The sequence below is a fragment of the Sylvia atricapilla genome, chromosome 4 (assembly GCF_009819655.1).
Source record: "Sylvia atricapilla isolate bSylAtr1 chromosome 4, bSylAtr1.pri, whole genome shotgun sequence".
Lineage (NCBI taxonomy): Eukaryota > Metazoa > Chordata > Aves > Passeriformes > Sylviidae > Sylvia > Sylvia atricapilla.
Genome location: NC_089143.1, coordinates 48,548,746 through 48,566,046, shown reverse-complemented (window position 1 = coordinate 48,566,046; position 17,301 = coordinate 48,548,746). Strand labels below are relative to the sequence as shown.

The following is a 17,301-nucleotide window of genomic DNA, read 5'->3' as shown; positions in this document are numbered from 1 at the left end:
AAAGATTGTGGACTTAATTTAATTTAATGTAATGGTAATTGTAGAGAATTCCTGCACGGATAATGATGAGAGCTGGTAGAAGAGCAGACTGCATGTTATCCAAGAGTTAAAAAGAGGCAGTCTGTTTGAATGCCTCTGCTTTTAAGCTTGATGAAGTATGTGAAAAATCTCATTTCCAGCAAGATTTAATTACATCATGGAAATCTGCCTCTTTGTATGAAGTTCCAGCTGGATATGGAAAAGCAAAAAAGCCTGGGAGCTGCCAGCATAGTCCTGACTGTGGTGTTAGGAGACAGTGAGTTTAAATTCTCACGTGACCTTATGTTTATTCCTTTCCTGCAAGGGCAACCAAGAATTTCTGCAAAGACGTAGATACCACTCTTCTAAATAAGCCAGAGAGGCCTCTGATGAAACAGAATGCTCCGTACATGAATGCTTTTTCTGGTGCTGTTTTCTGGAGTAATTTTGTGAGTGTGTGGCCTTTGAGGAAAAAGGAAATGTCAGAAGTTCACCTGTCAACAAAAACTTCTCTTCTCTGCATTAACTAAACATATTGAGTACCCTCGATGCAACAATGAGACATTATTTTTTGTGGCTTAGAAGCGTTGGTTCTTTGTTAATTTGCAGTATTATGACTCTTCTCTTTTGGCTGTATCCAGCCTGCTGTTGGTAGACATAGTGGGTTGCAGGTTTCCTTTGAAGAATTCTAGGAAAAGTAGGAAAGACTACACATTGCCTCAGCTGGCAATGTAACAAGAGAAAACATAATGTGATGGTAAGGCTTACTGCAGTGCAGTGTGTGTGCTGAGGACTATCATTTCTCTCTCCCTGGATGACTTATTCTACAACCATGTTTTTTGTGTGTGTGTGTGTCAGGAGACACTTCCTTGTAAAGGGAATTTTGAGGCTCATTTCTACAAACTCTTGGTTTTAAGTTATGGACTGAGAAGATGCCCTGAATAGATGGTGCACTACAAAGCGAAACTGAGACCTCCGTCACCACAAGGGTCACCACGTGAGCCCAGTCTCTTTGCTGGGTAAGCTGTCTCTGTAGTAACAAGAGTCTTTATATCTGAGCATGGTGGCATCCTGGTGGTGATGCCACATAGCATGTGTATCTAAAAGTCAGCAATCTTCATCTAATGTGGATAGTAAAAGAAAGAGTCTGACCGTTCTTAATTAACTGCTAATTTGTGCATTTTTCATTTAATGTCCAGTAACATTTTGATTGCTGTTTTAGTGACCAGTTTATATCTCTTTATCAACCCACAATGGTGAATTGACAAAAGTGGCTACTCATTGCTGACTCAAAAGCAGAGCCTCCTTACAGATTTTACCATTCTCCTCCTTTCTGTGTATGGCGATGGGAGCTGCCTTTTGAAACTTAAACTGTAGGTACTAGTGGCCTCTGTGTATATCAGGTTGATCTGTTTTTTTAGAAGATAAAGAGAAATGGTTAAAAAATGCAATAGGCTGAAAAATTAAGAAAGTATGTTATGGAGCCATAGTGCTTCTTAGCTGATGAACTTGGGCATTACTGTTTTTCAGCTGTTAAAGTGCCTGTCTTTTGTGGAAAGAAAACATGTCTTCTTGAGTATTTGCACATCTGCACATCTGAATGATCAAAATATACTGCTGACTTTGCAACCCACCTCCAATGTCTGTTTCAAAATTTCCAAAGAAAAAGTGCAGACAATGTTATCCCCAAACACTTGCTATTTTTATGGTCTATAATGTTCCAGATTAAGATGATTTAAAATTCTTGGAAAAAGGTTTTAATTGTTGTGGCTTCTACAATAATGATATTTATTGCATGAATTCCTAGATTCGACTCTTAAAAGCTTTTAGAACTTTGCCAAATCACCATGGAAAAAAGGAGAAAGCTTTCTAACCATCTAACTACATCAGTGACAACTGACAACTATGGGTCAAAGAATAGAGGGACACCTGGGATCAATTATTAATGTCTGAATTTGATTTTAATCGTCTTTGCATGTGAGTGTGGACTAATTTCTTTGTCTTCTGACAGATGTTTTCATTGGCTGCTAAGCAACACTGTTCTGATTTATGAAAGGTCATAACAAATTGTTGCAAAGAGATTGCAAGATGTTTCTGCAGCTAATTGAATCAAAAATTATTTTCCCTCCTCAAGGTATATCTGGAAAAGGTGTGTGACATTTCAGCTTTAAAAATACATGAATATACTGTCTAGTAGTGTGCCTTGTGAAATTTTCCCTACTTCTCACTTGGCTTAACTGTGTACATGATTTGAATTGATGTGTGAGCCCAATAAAGGGATACAAAGGGGAAAAGCAGAACTTGCAAGGGCTAAAATTCTTCCTGAGTGGTTGGGTATGGAACTGCATTCAACAGCATGATTACCATCTGCCCATTTTTTTTCAAAATTGACATGGGTTACTAATGAAGTACTATAAATTTATTCTCATTAACTCAGTTTCACTTTTGCTTTATCTACACATGCAGAAGAAGGAATGTAGATGGAGGCTGAATAAATTTTTGCAATGGTCTGAAATAATCAGTCTGATTGCAAAGGACCCTGGTCACCATCTAAAATACCCATGCTATTCCACAAGTCATACAAAAATAAAGAACTTTTTTTTCCTGGTAGTAAGCACTCAGAAGCTCCTACAAAATTATTTGTCATGTAGGTTGCTTGTTTTGTTTAAAGAATATTTTCTGGTTCAAGTAAATTAGGAATGAATTGTTGAATTTCTTCACCATTATTATTATTTTAAAATATTTCCTTAAGTGCTTCCATAAAGGATTATACAAATGATTTCAAATTTTCCTTTAGCAATCATCAAAAACATATTACTTTCCTCAGCAGGCAAAGTTCAGTTCTTTACCTTGCACTACAAGTAAAGTGTAAGGCATTGACATGATACTGTATTTTTCAAAAATGGAGTAGTTGTGCCAAGTATAGGAAGGAGAGACAGAAATCCCCTCAATCTGAATTCACCAACTGGAAAATAAACTGTTTCTGCATAGCTCTGATGGAGAAACAATCCTTAAAAATGGAAAATAGTCTTTGTTCTTTTATTGCATTTAGTTTACAAGATGAACAAGTACCAACAGGGCAAATAGCAACTCTTAAGCGATTCCATTTGCTTTATGTTTATAGTTCCACAAAAAAAAATACAAATCTCTTCCTTTGGGAGGATTTATATAACCTCTTACTATCCCTAGAGCAGCTATATTATACAGGATCTTACCCTTTCTTGGCAAAATTTTCTGTGCCTTTGTCCAACAATAAAACAAAGGGTAAAAGAAAAAATGAGCAATTTCTAGAGAATTTGATTCTCAGTTAATAAAGTCTTATTCTAAAAATCCCCTCCAAAGTTTAGAACTCCTATTCCAAAATCATAACTAAAAGTCACGTTAGATATCAGTTTCCACTGTTGATCCATATTTTCCATTTATTCAAAAAAATTACTTATGGATTCAGGGTTTTATTCATTCATTACACATTATATTATTATTATTCGTATAATTGCATGAATTCCACTATTTTGAGACTTTTTAATTGACAGCACCTGATGTGTGATGTAAAATCCTGGCAAACCTCCTTTGACTTACCGAGCAGGGTCTCAGTTTTGAGGTGCTACATCTGGCCAGGTTCTCTTGCTGAAACAACTTCACAGATGCTGTGTGGGATGACTGCCCACCCTGCTTGCAGGGGACTTGGAGAGTGGAAAGCCTAATAATAATGATGATCAGCCCCAAGCAAAGCAAAGGTGATGCAAAAAGCCATGGGTAGGGGGTGTGGGTGACATCTCCCTGTCAGGCTGTGACATTTGTATGGATGTGTGGTCTCTAGGAATTCATGGAGCCCTTTCAGCTGTAGCTCAGTGTGCTGGAAACAGCATTATTTCTTTAGCATTGATTACAACTGAAGCTGGCCCAGAGGCTGGTGGTTTTTCTTAGGTGCAGATCTTATAGCTGTGATCCATCTGTGTGATACCTTTAGACAAGATAACTCTGTGTAGAACACAGCCATAAACCTCTCCAAATATGAGCGGGCAACAGTATAGTTTATGAGCACCATATGTTAATGGTGCTCTGTGATATGTGTCATCCACCTGGGGTTTGAGTGCTGTGTGAGTTGGTGCTCTCTATCGATTTGAAATCCATCACTTTTGAAACATTTCTGATGTTGTAAGGGTGAAAAAACGTTGATGTCAGTGGTTCTACTCCTATAAATATCATGTTCTTTGAACTGATGCCTATTAAATGCTCTGACCCTTCCGAAACACTCCTGCTTCCTCCCCAAGGATGAATTAACCTGAATTTGATGAACCAGTGAGCATGTTAGTCTTAGGAAATTATTGCATACATCCCAGTTACAGAACAGGTTCATCGAATTCCCACAAATTTGTCACATTCAAGATCTTACAATAGTCAAAAAGAACTCACCTTCTATTCCGAGACAAGAATTTATCATTAGTATAATTAAAATCTTAATTGTCCAAAGAGTAACTTGTCAACTTACAATATTAGTGACACTTTTACATCCAAGTAAATGCAGATAAAATGTGGCATACACACATTTTCTAGTATGTATACAATCATATAAGTTTTATGTGCCTCCTTCTCTTAAGTTATACTTTCAACTGGCACTGTGGGTCTGGAGATCAGTATTTTCAATCCTGGCAGAAGTGGTAGTTTCTGGTGAATTGCCTGCATCCTGAGTATTCCAAACACATCCTTGGGAGAAATCTTTCCCCTTCACTTTAGGATCTGTTTGCAGGCATTTTTGCGTGGTCTGCACTTATCTCATTCTTGACTGGTTTGTAGTTCCACATAGCATTTGAATTTATTCTATGTGGTGGTTTTGACATATATTTGACACTTGTTCTTTGCTCTCTTGGTTACCCCTGGCTGGTTTCACCCCACCTCCCCAGGACTCATCCCTCTCCTGACTAGTCACTGACCACTGATTGCCAGTAACTTACAGCCCTGGGACCTCCAGGGCGATCCTGAGTCCACACCAACCAGGCTAAGCTTCTGTTCTATGCACTCCCCCCACATTATATTTTTGGTTTAGGATCCCAAGCTGGACTTGGTATGGCCGTTCACTTTCGCAGTGCCTGTGTCGCTCGGCTCAGCCAGCCCCGGGCACCTGGACAACACTGGGGGTTCTTGGCTGGCCAAGAGCAGGGACGCGGCCAAGGCAGGAGATAAAAGGCAGGACTCTTCGGAGACAGGGCTACAGAGTTTATTGGATATGGGGGATCCTCACCCCAGGGCTCTGTGTCAGAAGAGACCCTGAGGATCTGAGGGGAACAACTTATAAAGGGGGGTGGGTCTCAAGGATGGGGTACAGCGACAAACCAACAAAAGACAAGTAAGGAGTGACTCTTAACATGACATACAGGTGCAACATCAAATCATAACCAAATGGGAGGGAACCCCCTTGGTTCTGCCCAATTACTAGACGCCTCTCTTGGAATTTTCTGGACGCAGGGAGAGGCCCCAGAGTGACTGACAGGACCAGAGGGCTATGTAACTAATGATTGACATTTAACAAATATCTGACAAACAACTTCGGGATGAACAAAAGGAAAGGAACAGGAGGGGGGTAGAAAGAACAAACCATTTTACATTAAACTTTCTAGAAATAACTCATATAACAAGAACAAGCAAAGTAAAATCCAAAACATGCACCACCACAATTCACTACCTTAAAAGGAGCCTCATGCCATGCAGTTAAGCAAAGCTTATGTGTGTCTTCAGATGTGAAAGTGTAAGGACGTGGGGCTCATCTCAGTGCAGCTGGTTTTCTGGTAAGAAAAGTTTTAGAAAACACAGTGTTTGGTATGTCTCAGTTACAGGACTGTGGTTTAGCAGGGTATAGACCAAATACTAAAGAACAGCAAGTTTCAGAAGTTATTGAAGACTGCGTTCAGCATGCCTTGCTGCCACCCAGTGATTCTTAGAGTGCCTTGTCTTTGTGTTTTCTGTAGAAGACAATAGCAGGTCTGTGATCTGCTGAGATTTCTTCCCATCAGGAGGAGGAGAGTGGTCCCCACCAGTCCTGTTCCACTAGTTAGACCAAAAACTGTGCTTTGCTCAAGTAAGATATTTAAGCAAAAGGAATCACCAAGGGTAAAAGCAAGGCTTTGAAAAGCACTGCAGTATACTGAATTTCTTTTTAAAAAATATTTTATTTTGATAAATACTGATTAAATGCAAAATTTGATTAATATTTATAAAAAGTTATCCCCTCAAAGTAGCTTGTCCACCATCTCTCTTGAGGAGAAAAATCTGAAAATTAGCTGAGCATGTTAGTTAGGGAAATCTCTTCAGCAATATTTCCACTGGTTTAATCAATCTGGTTTCCAGCACAGCTTCAGCCAGAATGTGGTTAGCCTGCAGTTATTGCAGATGGTCTTTGAGAACAGCAATAGGAAAGGATTTTTGGTATTTAGAAGACAAATTTTATAGTTTGGAGACCAGTCTAAAAGTCCTTGTTTTGCTGCAGTTTTCCAAAGTGCCTCATTTGCCTATCTCTAAAATGTGAGTAACAGTACTTTTTCTTTTTAACAACCAATGTTTTGTGAGTAAAAAATAAAATCATTAAATATGCTGAAAATTTTAATGGGAGAAGAAATCACAAAATATATTTGATTGGATTTTTTAATTATTACTGTTTTTTTATTATCTGGACCAAAATCCCACCCATTTTTTTATTAACTCAGCAGTCTTCTTCTTTTTTTTTTTTTTTTCTTTCTTTCTTTTTTTTTTTTTTTTTTCTTTTCTTTTTTCTTTTTTTTTTTTTCTTTTCCTTTCTCTCCCTCAACTCATCATTTCATCATTATGGTTATGATCATACTTGGACCAGCTATGAAGAAAATATTAGGACAGTGAAATTATAAACATTTCAGAAACCCAGGACGTGGAATTCATAGCCACAAAATTATAAGCCTTTCAAGAAATACTCTGAGATATATGGGAACTGATGAGACTGTTCTTTAAAGAATAAAATCAAAGATGATGAGTTCTATAGGCAGTATTGAGCTAGTTGTCAGTAATTAGCTTCAGATGAGCTTGTTGTCTTTAATGTTTCTTGACTATTCTTGGATGAGTCGGAACATATGATGAAAGTGTAATTACAATCTTTGATATTTTGGTGGATGTCTCAATGCATCCTGGAAGAATTCCAACAGGTTGTTTGGCCAAGTCATTTGTGGGGTAGCTAGTCCTATAGAAATAAATAAAGAGAAAGCTTTTTAATTGTTGATGCAATAAATGGTCTCCTCACATACATTTTATGATGTGGTATTTTAGCTGCATCTAAGCAAAAGTCAATCTAATGAAAGAACAAATGATTTTTTTCTTTTATGTGGATTGTGTTACTTGTATGCTTATTGTGTTTTTTTAAAGTTCAGGCTTTTTAATGCTAATTATTAAAACAATGAGTTCAGTGTGTCTGGAGTGGAGGAAAATGAGCAGTTTAAAGGATTCAGTCTGTGCAAGTGGATTCTGATAGGAAGCATGTCGGTTTTGTGCTGGTGCAAGTACTGCCACTCAGATTACATCTGTGAAACTGCCAATCAGGGCATTAATATTTCTTTTTTTAAATAATATGTAATTTCAGCCTGCTTTTTTACAGTTAAGTGGAACAGCAATTCTAAAATAAGGTCTTGAATTTAAAGGCATTAATCATTTGAGATTTCTGTGCCAGGCTTACATTTATTAAGGCTTCAAGTAGAATATACATTTAGAAGTGTGGACTAGGCCTAGTGAGTTATAGAAAGAGACTAAAAATACTTTAGAAACTGGGAAAAATAGAGACAGAAGCACAAGTAGATACACCTGCTAGTATCAGGCAGAAAGAAGGAGGAAGAATTTTCTCAGGACTTCTGGAGAAGGTCTGTGAAGGAAGGGAAGAGGTAAGGAATGTCTCCCTGAGTGAGTTACCTTAGAACAGCATCAGAATATCTGGGAGGTAGATGTGTCCACTAAAACAAATGAGCAACCATCACCTTCTTGTGAAGGGCAGTTTTGGGTCTTTCGGGACCAGCAGATGAAGATCTGGAGACCTCACACAAACTTATTTTTAATTCAGGTACCGTAAGTTGGAATTGTGAACCCACTGGATGCCAGCAGATTGAATCAATTTTCTGGAGACCTTTGCCCATGATATGTTTTCCCTATGCTGTGCTGGATGTCTATAGAGGAGAGTGGGGTGAAGGCTGTCTGCTGTTTCAGGAATTTTATTGGTACCCTTTCTGTAATACCTGGTATATCCAAAAAAGCATGTTTGCATGTTGCTGTAGCCTTGCCTTCTGCACCTTTCACCTATTCTCACCTTACTGGAAAAATAGTCAGATGCTGAACTAAGGTATTTGATCAGGTTCATGTAATGAGAATGCCTGCTCCTTTTTACAATTCGCAACTTTGTGATAAATCCCTTGACAATACTGTTAGTATTGGAGAATCATGATTTGTGTTGGAAGGGACTTAAAAGACCATCTAGTTGTAACACATCTGCAATGGCTATGGACATGTTTCACTAGACTGAGTTGCTTAAAGTCCAGTCCAACTTGGCCTTGAACACAAAATGAAGAATTTCTTCCTATTTGCTAACCTAAACTCATTTTCTTTCCGTTTAAAGCCATTCATCCTTTGTGCCCTACCATTACATCCTTTGTAAATAGTTCCTTTCCAACTTTTCTGTAGAACTCCTGTGAAGAGTTAATCCTGGCTGGATGTCAGGTGCCCACCAAAGCCACTCTCTCTTCCCTCCTCAACTGGACAGGGGAGAGAAAATACACCAAAAGGCTCATGAGTAAGGGTCAGGGAGAGATCACTCATCAATTACCATCATGGGTAAAACAAACTTGATATGGGATTTCATGTGCTCTTAAGGTCAGCACACGAGCAAGTCTTTCAGTATTAACAAAATGACCATCTATATGCAACAGTGGCTTTAGTCTAATGAACTATCTGTGTATTCAAACCAGACCTGGTTAATTAAACTTACCAACCTTAAGTAAAATACATTAAAGCAAAAACTCCACTCCCTGCCCTGAAATGAAAAACCATGGCCTTCTCCTTCTGTTCCTTCTACCCTTTCTACCACTGATTTTTCAGTTAAGTTTTGAATACAATATTTTGGAAAATCTATAAACAGTAAGTGAAAAGTTCTGAAATTAGTTTTCCTTGAGTTTGTCTTCCTTAGTTATTTCAAATAATCATTATCTCAAACATATTCCAGATCTGAAGCTTTTTGTCTGTGGGTGACTGATGAATGCATAAACGAGATGTAGAGGAAAGAGTTAGTGAGAGCAATCTACAGGTAAATTTTTTTTTTTATGTAGGAACTGCATCATTGAAATGTATATTAAATGTCATTTATATATAAAGAAATTTTCAAAGCTCTACAAAAGTTCTGTGGTGTGGTTTTTAAGCACTGCATTTCATTCAGCATGTGGAGTGAGGTGAACAAAAAATTCGTAGTTGTAAAATTTTTGTAAGCATTTCAGTTAGGGAAAATAGGTACTCTTTAGTACAGTTTGGCTCAGTATACTTATTGGATCTGTTTCTAAATAGGATTGTCTGATTGAGGATAAATGTGTAGTATTGTATGTTTATTTGCTCATAATATTACTATTTCCATACATATGAAACTAGTTGCTTGAGTACACAAGTGCTGATGAACAAGACACCTCCAATCTCAAATAAGTAATAAAATCAAAGAGACAATGCAATTTAAAAGACAAAGCCTTAACTGAATACTTACAGTATAAATAATTGTTGAATTCATAGGAAAAAAAAGAATCTTGCAGTAAGTGCACACATCAAGATTACATTTGTTTTTTTATGGGACTGGGGGTGTCTCATAAATTACTATGTTTTATCTTAGCAATATATATCGTGGTATCTGTGCTGGATGCTTTTCATTTTTTCTTGCCTCTTGGTCTGGAAAATGATAAATTATGCACCCTCTGGTATGAATTCTATTTGTGTGTATTTGGCATAACACAAGAATCTTAGAAATGAGTGAACATTTCTCTCACATCTGGAACATGTCTAAATTATCACCAATAACGTTCTCACTACAAATGGCTGAACAAGACAGTAAGGCACTGTGTCAAATTTAGTCCAAATCCTTCTGCCATTAAATGAACAACAGCTAAAATGCTGAAATTGTACAGTTCCTAAAGTTCTGTTTAAAAATAAAATGACCAAAAAATTCAGAATAATGGTTAGATTTTGGCTTTGATTTGGCTGGATTTTAAATCGGTTTCAAGAAAGCCTTATCCCCCTTGCTTAAGCCCATACATAACAGATTGTATGCTCTGTAACAGCAGCAGCATTTATACTCTGGTGTACATTCCTGTTTGTATTCTGCTCAAAGGTGCCTGAGATGTGATGGCTGCCCTTAGTTGAAGTTGTTCAGCCCATGAACTTACTTAGCATCTGAAAAATATTCCCCTCTCCAGAGGCACAGCCCATGCCTCGCCGAGCATTTCTGCTGCCCTGGGAGCAGGTGGCCAGCACATTGGTGCAAAACGTCCAGCCACACTGCTGGCTTCAATTAGGATCCATTCAAAGCTGACTCATCTGCTACCACGGAGCTCTTGTCAACCTGGCTGCTTTCAACCCAGAAGTGTTAATGTGTACTTACCGCAGTGCAGTTGTCAGTCATTCACACCAACACCCTCGTGGCAAGGGATTGTTTGCTCCATAGGGTTAGCAGTGCTGCTGAGGGGATGGGACTGCTTCTTGCAACCTGCAAAACCGAGGACCACGGTTTTGTTTCGTGCATCTGTTCCTTTTATTTTCCACGGACTGAGTAACAATTTACCACCCAAAGAGATGAAGGGGTATATCCCACGCCTGTTGTGTTTGGATACCAGCAGAAAGATGATATGGTCTGTGGTGAAGTCTTGTGGTTTAGGAAACTGTACTGCCTATTTTATTTTTCCAGCAGGGCAAATCAAAGAAATAAATAGAAAATAAGTGATTAAAAAAAACAACCCAAAACTTTATTCTTCATAACCACGGTGGTACTCAAAGTATTTCATGCATATGGCCTAATGAGTATGCCTTCCATCCCTCCCCCTGTGTGGTTTGTTGCTCTGTCCCATTTTTAAGGAGCAGAGACATTGGGGGCCAGTTGATTTTTTTGACTTTAAAACATTCTCTGGAAGCCTTTTTACTCCTGCTAGCACCCCGTCTTTCTTGTGTAGATTCGTCACAGCTGTTTGTGGCACAGCATCAGCTGCTACTTAGACCCTGTATTTGAAAGTATGTCCTTCTGCAGCTCAAAGGAAAATTAGTGCATCAACTTAATTCTTATGGGATTGAGGAGCTTGATTACTGCGCTCCTGCCACAGAGGTGATTTAATATCTTTTGGGTCTATGTGGACCAGGGTTGATGGAAGGTCATATCCCAGCTCACTGAGAAACATGCAAGTTTTCACTCTGTTTTTTTCCCAACTTAGGCTCTGGTGACACTGATGCAATCCTCACCTTTTATTTCCCTTTCCTGTTCCCCCACTTCTGGCTCTTGCAGCTTTGTCTAGACTACAGATATGGATGGTGTGGGAATAACGGGCAAGCACGTATGTGTGTGCATGCACACGCACGTTTTGTGTCTTATAAACTCTGTGTTACCTATGTGAAGTACTCCTGCCTGGATGAACAGCTTTAAATCAAAACAGGCTGTGAGAGGGAAACAACAGGAAATGAAAGAATGACTAAGATAAGGTGTTCAGCTGCACCAACTGGTTTAATAAGAGTGTTGCTGGGTACCTCTCTTCATATGTGTCTTGCCTTGCTCATCAGAGCTGGAGCAATGTGGCAGCTACAAACCCATTTAAAAATGGATTTAGGAGAGAGAGTTGCGCAGAGAAGGAAATGTTACCTGAGCGAGTATCCTCACCTACTGAACCACTGGGAAACATCCCAGCCCGTGGCTGCCTTTATGCCCAGAGGTCATTTTTGCTTCTGCTCATCATGGAATTGAGAGGGGAGTCACTTACTACCGGCAAAGTGAAAGGACTTGTGGGCCATCACTGTGTGCTCTGTACTGCTGCAGGAATTGTTGAGAGAGCAGGCTTTGCCTATTGATGCACTAGGTTTATTCATCTGTTGATAGTAACCAGCAGTGTTTCTGCCGGCTTTGAGGATCTGCCTGTAGCCCTGGTTTCATTTCTATGACACCTTTCCTTTACTGGCTCCATGAGAAACAGCATTCAGATCTCTTTTTTCTTGTTAGATCATTTGCACACGTGCACACATAGAAAATATTGTTTTCTCATTGTTTTGCTTGATTTGTGTCTACCATGGTTATTGTCCCTGTAGGTCTGGGTCTCAGAAATACAGAGGGTGACATAATCTAGTGCCTCCCAATTAAACAAACAAGCACCATTCAAACCCAGAATTTTTAGACATTTGTACTTATGTTAGGGCATGAACTTCAAATATACTTTCACAGGAACATAAAACTTTCTTAAGCCTCTGCATTTCTGCTGCAAACGAAAAATGCATTTCTTCAGCTGACTTTGTCTTCTGCATTGTGTGCAAGGGTGGGAAAACCCAAATGCTGCTAACACAAAACATTCCCTGCACACTCACTTGTTCCCCTGGCAGCAGGATGAGAGAGGGAATGAATTGCATATGATTGGCATTAGTCACACGGGTTGCTGTGTCCTACTGGAAGGTACATGGATCTGAAGAGGCCATTACAGGCCTCCTCACAGAGCAGGGCTGCTCTCCCAAAAATACAGGGAACGCTCTCTGCCTCACTAGAACTAAACTAATAACTGCAGAGTAATCAGGACTAATAGACAAAACAAGAAATGTTTCTAAGTCTGGCTAGGATCTACTTCTGCATTTCCATTAGTCTCCTTCCACACTCTCTCTCCTGTCCTCCTCTCAGAAGAGCAACTATCCTTCTAGAGACTCTCCACTGTTTTCCTTTATCTTGCCTTGCTCTTTGGGTCTGCTTCATCCCAATGTAAATTATTACTGTTTAACTGCCCTCTCTGGTTTTCTGCAGAGCTCTGCTTTCTGTCCAGAGGCATTTTTTACTCTGTTTATAGAATGCCTTGCACAGTGGAGTCCTCTCTAGTGGTGGGCCTCCAGGGCTCAGTGGTACAGAAAATAATAAAGGCATGATACTTCGTCATAATTTACTTTTATGTTTTTGTCAATAATAGGGTTGTGTAATGAACAAAAAAGTAGACCAATTACCAAGTTTTGATACTCTGATTCTGGATTTTAACAATTAACTGGCAAAAGAGCCGTATTAATTCAGGTTATGGGGAAACCACTTGGAGGCCAATATGATCAGACTAAAAGAAGCCAACCTAATGACACCCAGATGCTCCGCAAAGTTATTGGGTGAGTAGAGTATGATTATACAATCATTTCTTCTATCATAATTAGCCTATGTCCAAATATATTCTTTGGTGATGTTCCTTATTGCATGGTTATATAAAAATTCCTGGAGCTGCGAAAGCTTTTTCCCTTGGTCAAGGTGTAAATCACACCTAAGCACAGCATTGTCATGCTGTAGGTGTGGCTGTCAGGCTGGATTCTTTACCACGGTATGGTTGACTTGCAACTGCTCAGTGTTGTGAAACCAGTTCTTTGCATTGCCATAGCCAGGTGACCTGAGAGGTTTATGGCTGTCTTTTCCTCCCAAAGTGCCGTAGATTAGGTGTGGTGAATTATTTATAATAGTAGTAAATCTAACCCAACATTGTAAAAGCCATTATACTGTGGGATTTGGGGTAGGGTTTTCTTTTTGGGTTTCTTGGGGGGGTTTTTGTGGGTTTTTTGTTTGGTTTGGTTTGGTTTTTTGGTGGTGTTTTTGATTGGTTGGTTGGTTGGCTGGTGTTGTTGTTGTTGTTATTAAATGACCATGATGGTGTTTGTTCTCATCTTTCAGGCTATAGTGTGTTATAGTAATGTAAGCTTGGTATTCTTCAGCAGTTAAACCAAAAATCTGAACTTAGTTCAAAGCACGTGGAACAAAGGGTAAATAGATTTTAATTGCAGGGCTTTTTCAGTTTTGTGTAAGTACTACCACTCAATATTTCCTGCCCTCTAGGTGGTATTTAGATTTTTAAGTACTTCATCTAGGATACCTTATTAGTCAGACATCTAAATGTTATTCAAATTTACTTCTAGTGTTTGAAAATCTCTTCATCTCCGTGGTATTGCAATCTGGAGGAGTTTTATTTTGAAGTTCATTTATATATATTATCTGGGTTAAAACACACTTTATTTTAGATAACCAAGAAAATGTATGATTATTTTTGTGACTTCAAAGTATGCATTATTTAGCTACATATTTTCCTCACTGTGCGCTCAGATCCCCCAACAATTTAATTTAGAAATTAGTGCCCATTGACTTACTAAAGCTTTGTTCTTTTGACTGCTTAAACTGACAGTTTTTATATTGAAACCATGTATTTGCTCATTTGGGCAAAATCTCAAGAACTAATTTTTGTAGTTGCAGTTCTGTTTTTAAAATAAAGAAAAAATCTAACATTTTGGTCAGATGCTGTATAGAAAAACAACATTTGTTGTGAAACAGCCTCCTCATCTCTTTGGGCATCTAAACTTGCTACCATCTAAGCAGAGTATTGTATGACACAGGACTGATAAACCAAATTCTATGTATTTTGGCTAGATACATACATCAAGACTGAAATGGAAGAGGGTAGGATGTGATGGTCACAAAAAAGGGAAAAAAAATCTTATGTTTTCTTAGGAGTTGACAGGAAAACCTTCCTTGAGCCAAAGATGTGGAATGACAGAAAAGTGATGAAAGTAGGATTGGGTTGAGGGTTTGTCCCTAGCCATGCCAGCTGGATATGAAAAGGACTGAGAGAACATGAAGAGACCCCAGGAGGCTTCCTGAAGAAGCACAGTTTTCTTCTCAGCAGGACATTACCAGTTTTTATCTATTACTGCATTGTCACTTCTCTTTTGTGTTGAGGATGGTGAAATATTGGAACAGGTCCAGAGAAGCTGTGAGTGCCACATCCTTGGAGGTGTTCAAGGCCAGGTTGGATGGGGCCCTGAGCAACCTGATCTAGTAAAAGGCATTTGTGTCCATGGGACATTGCTGCCTCTATAAATGCAAAGACACAGGTAATCATGAGGTACAAGGAACCAGCTTCTTCAGGAGCCTGCTCTGCAGAGGATCTCTGAATGCATGTCTTTTCTCTGATTTTCTTTGAAAAGCTGTTCTCAGCAGCCTGCAGGTGATGTGGGTAAGATGAGGCTCTCATTGCACCCATCCAGCTGTTTTGGCTGGGTGTGCTAGCTCATCCCCAGGCCCAGGCCTGCTGGAACTGGAAGAGAGGAGTTCACATGGAGTGAGAGGAATATGCACTGGGAGAGGAATGTTTTCACTTATATTTGCCTGTGGCAAGAGGATCCTGGAAAGCTTTTCTCCTCTGCTAGTGTTAATCACTCTGACTGCTTGCAGAGGAAAACTGAAGTCCCTTTAAACATTTTTTTAAGAGGTCGAATAAGCTGTACTGTTTTTTTAACATTCTAGCACTCTTATTTGTTCTGGTAGCTCTGTTCTGGTTTAAATAATTTTTTTATGAGCTTGGCTGACCATAAGTGTACACAGTCTTCCAAAAGAGGCCTTGCCAGTGTCTTCTACTGAAACACAAACATTTGTCCCTGCTGGAAGATCTTCAAGGTACATCCAGCATTAGATGGCATAAACATGTGAGAGTCCCCCTGTCTTTGGAAAATGTAGCCAGATCATTCTGTCCTCTGCCATTTCCATTGGTAGAGTCATCCAAGAGACGTCTAATAATCCTGTTCCTGGTTTTCCTTTTTTTTTTTTTTAATTTTAATTATTTTGGTATCATGTCTATCCCTAAGATGACTGGTTTTTTTCCCATGGGATATTCCAGCCATCCACCACACTTATGCAATTGGCAGACTCACTAGCAAATTTTTCTCTTTGTGAAAATGTCACTAAATGAAAAGAGTCGCCTCCAAGACTAAACTGTTGAGGAGTCACACTGGTAACTTCTTTTTAGCCTTATGATTTCAGTACTTCCTGACAATTAGTAGTCAAATCCACTATCTCTTTTATAGTTCTGGTGTTAATCTCCACTTTCAGCAGCTGAATTAATAACTTCCCATATGGCAACATATCAAATGCTTCAGTGAAATCCAGTGGTTTACATTTTCTGTGCTTTTTTTTTGTGTAGGAAAGGAATCACCTTATCAGATAAGATGAAGTATGCTAGCTGTCTGAAACATGTTTATAAGCTTGGCTGAGGAGCTAAAGGGACTGTACTACCATCTGTGAGATTATGACTTACTGATTTGGGAAAATTCTTTCTGATTTTTGGATAAGAACTGTGATCAAGTAGAATATTTTGCATTTTTTGTTGTTGCTACTGCCTAAACATTACATGTAATCTGCTTTTATTACATCGTTGAAATTTTCCCTGTACTAATATTGGTTATCTCCTTGAGATGGTTTTTATGGAGTTTTTAAATTTGGATATCTATTAGCAATATGATAGCAACTATTAGTTGAACGGAGGAAAAATATGCAAAATTTTTAGAAGAGCTTCCTTTCGTTTACTGTGCAGTAAGAAAAAGCCTTTATTATTATTACTTGAACTATAAAATAACTGCTAAATGCCACTTGGCTCCAATCTCATGGTTTAGCTTCTCTGGTACTCTTTCTAAAAATTAGATTTTTAGTGTAGCTTTTCATTCACCTGGTTGAGTCATCATACCACAAAATTTACTGCTTAAGTGTTTATTAAGGGACACAGTCTTTGCTTTCATCCTTTTAACAGAGCATTTTAACAGGGAATATCAGTCTATTAAGTCTCAGTAGCAGAGAAAACTTCCATTGAAAAATTAAAAGAATTTATTTTTACAATGTATCTGGAAATCTTAGTAGCTGCCTGCTATTATCAGCTTAGCAATAAATCAGATATGATACTGCCTGTTCTTTGAAAAACAAGAGGTTTTTTATAAGGGTCTGAACGGAGTTATGTCCATGTAATGTAGTGAAAATAAAGTAAATACTGCAAGTATATTGATCCTTTCTTCAACAAAAAAAACAGGAAACATCCTATCACACTTCAAATTAACAAAATAAAAATTCCCGTAAATTAATGACCACCAGGTACATTATCTCTTACAGCAACAGACTCACAAACTGAAGTCAACCCTGTGACTAGAAGCAATTTTCAGTCACAAATGTAATAATGCTTTTGCTTGCTAATGCCACTGTGATACTGCTTACGTGCAAGACCCAACGATGAT

The 17,301-nt window shown here is 38.6% G+C and overlaps 1 protein-coding gene across 1 annotated transcript in view; it reads left to right on the top strand.

The window, feature by feature from the left end:
- NPNT (nephronectin) overlaps positions 1–7,648 on the top strand; it is a 274,897-nt gene extending 267,249 nt beyond the window's left edge. The window contains exon 12 of the transcript XR_010743468.1: positions 7,634–7,648. The gene's annotated coding sequence lies outside the window, so the exon portion shown is untranslated. The remainder of the gene's footprint in view (positions 1–7,633) is intronic.
- Positions 7,649–17,301: the final 9,653 nt, after the last annotated feature.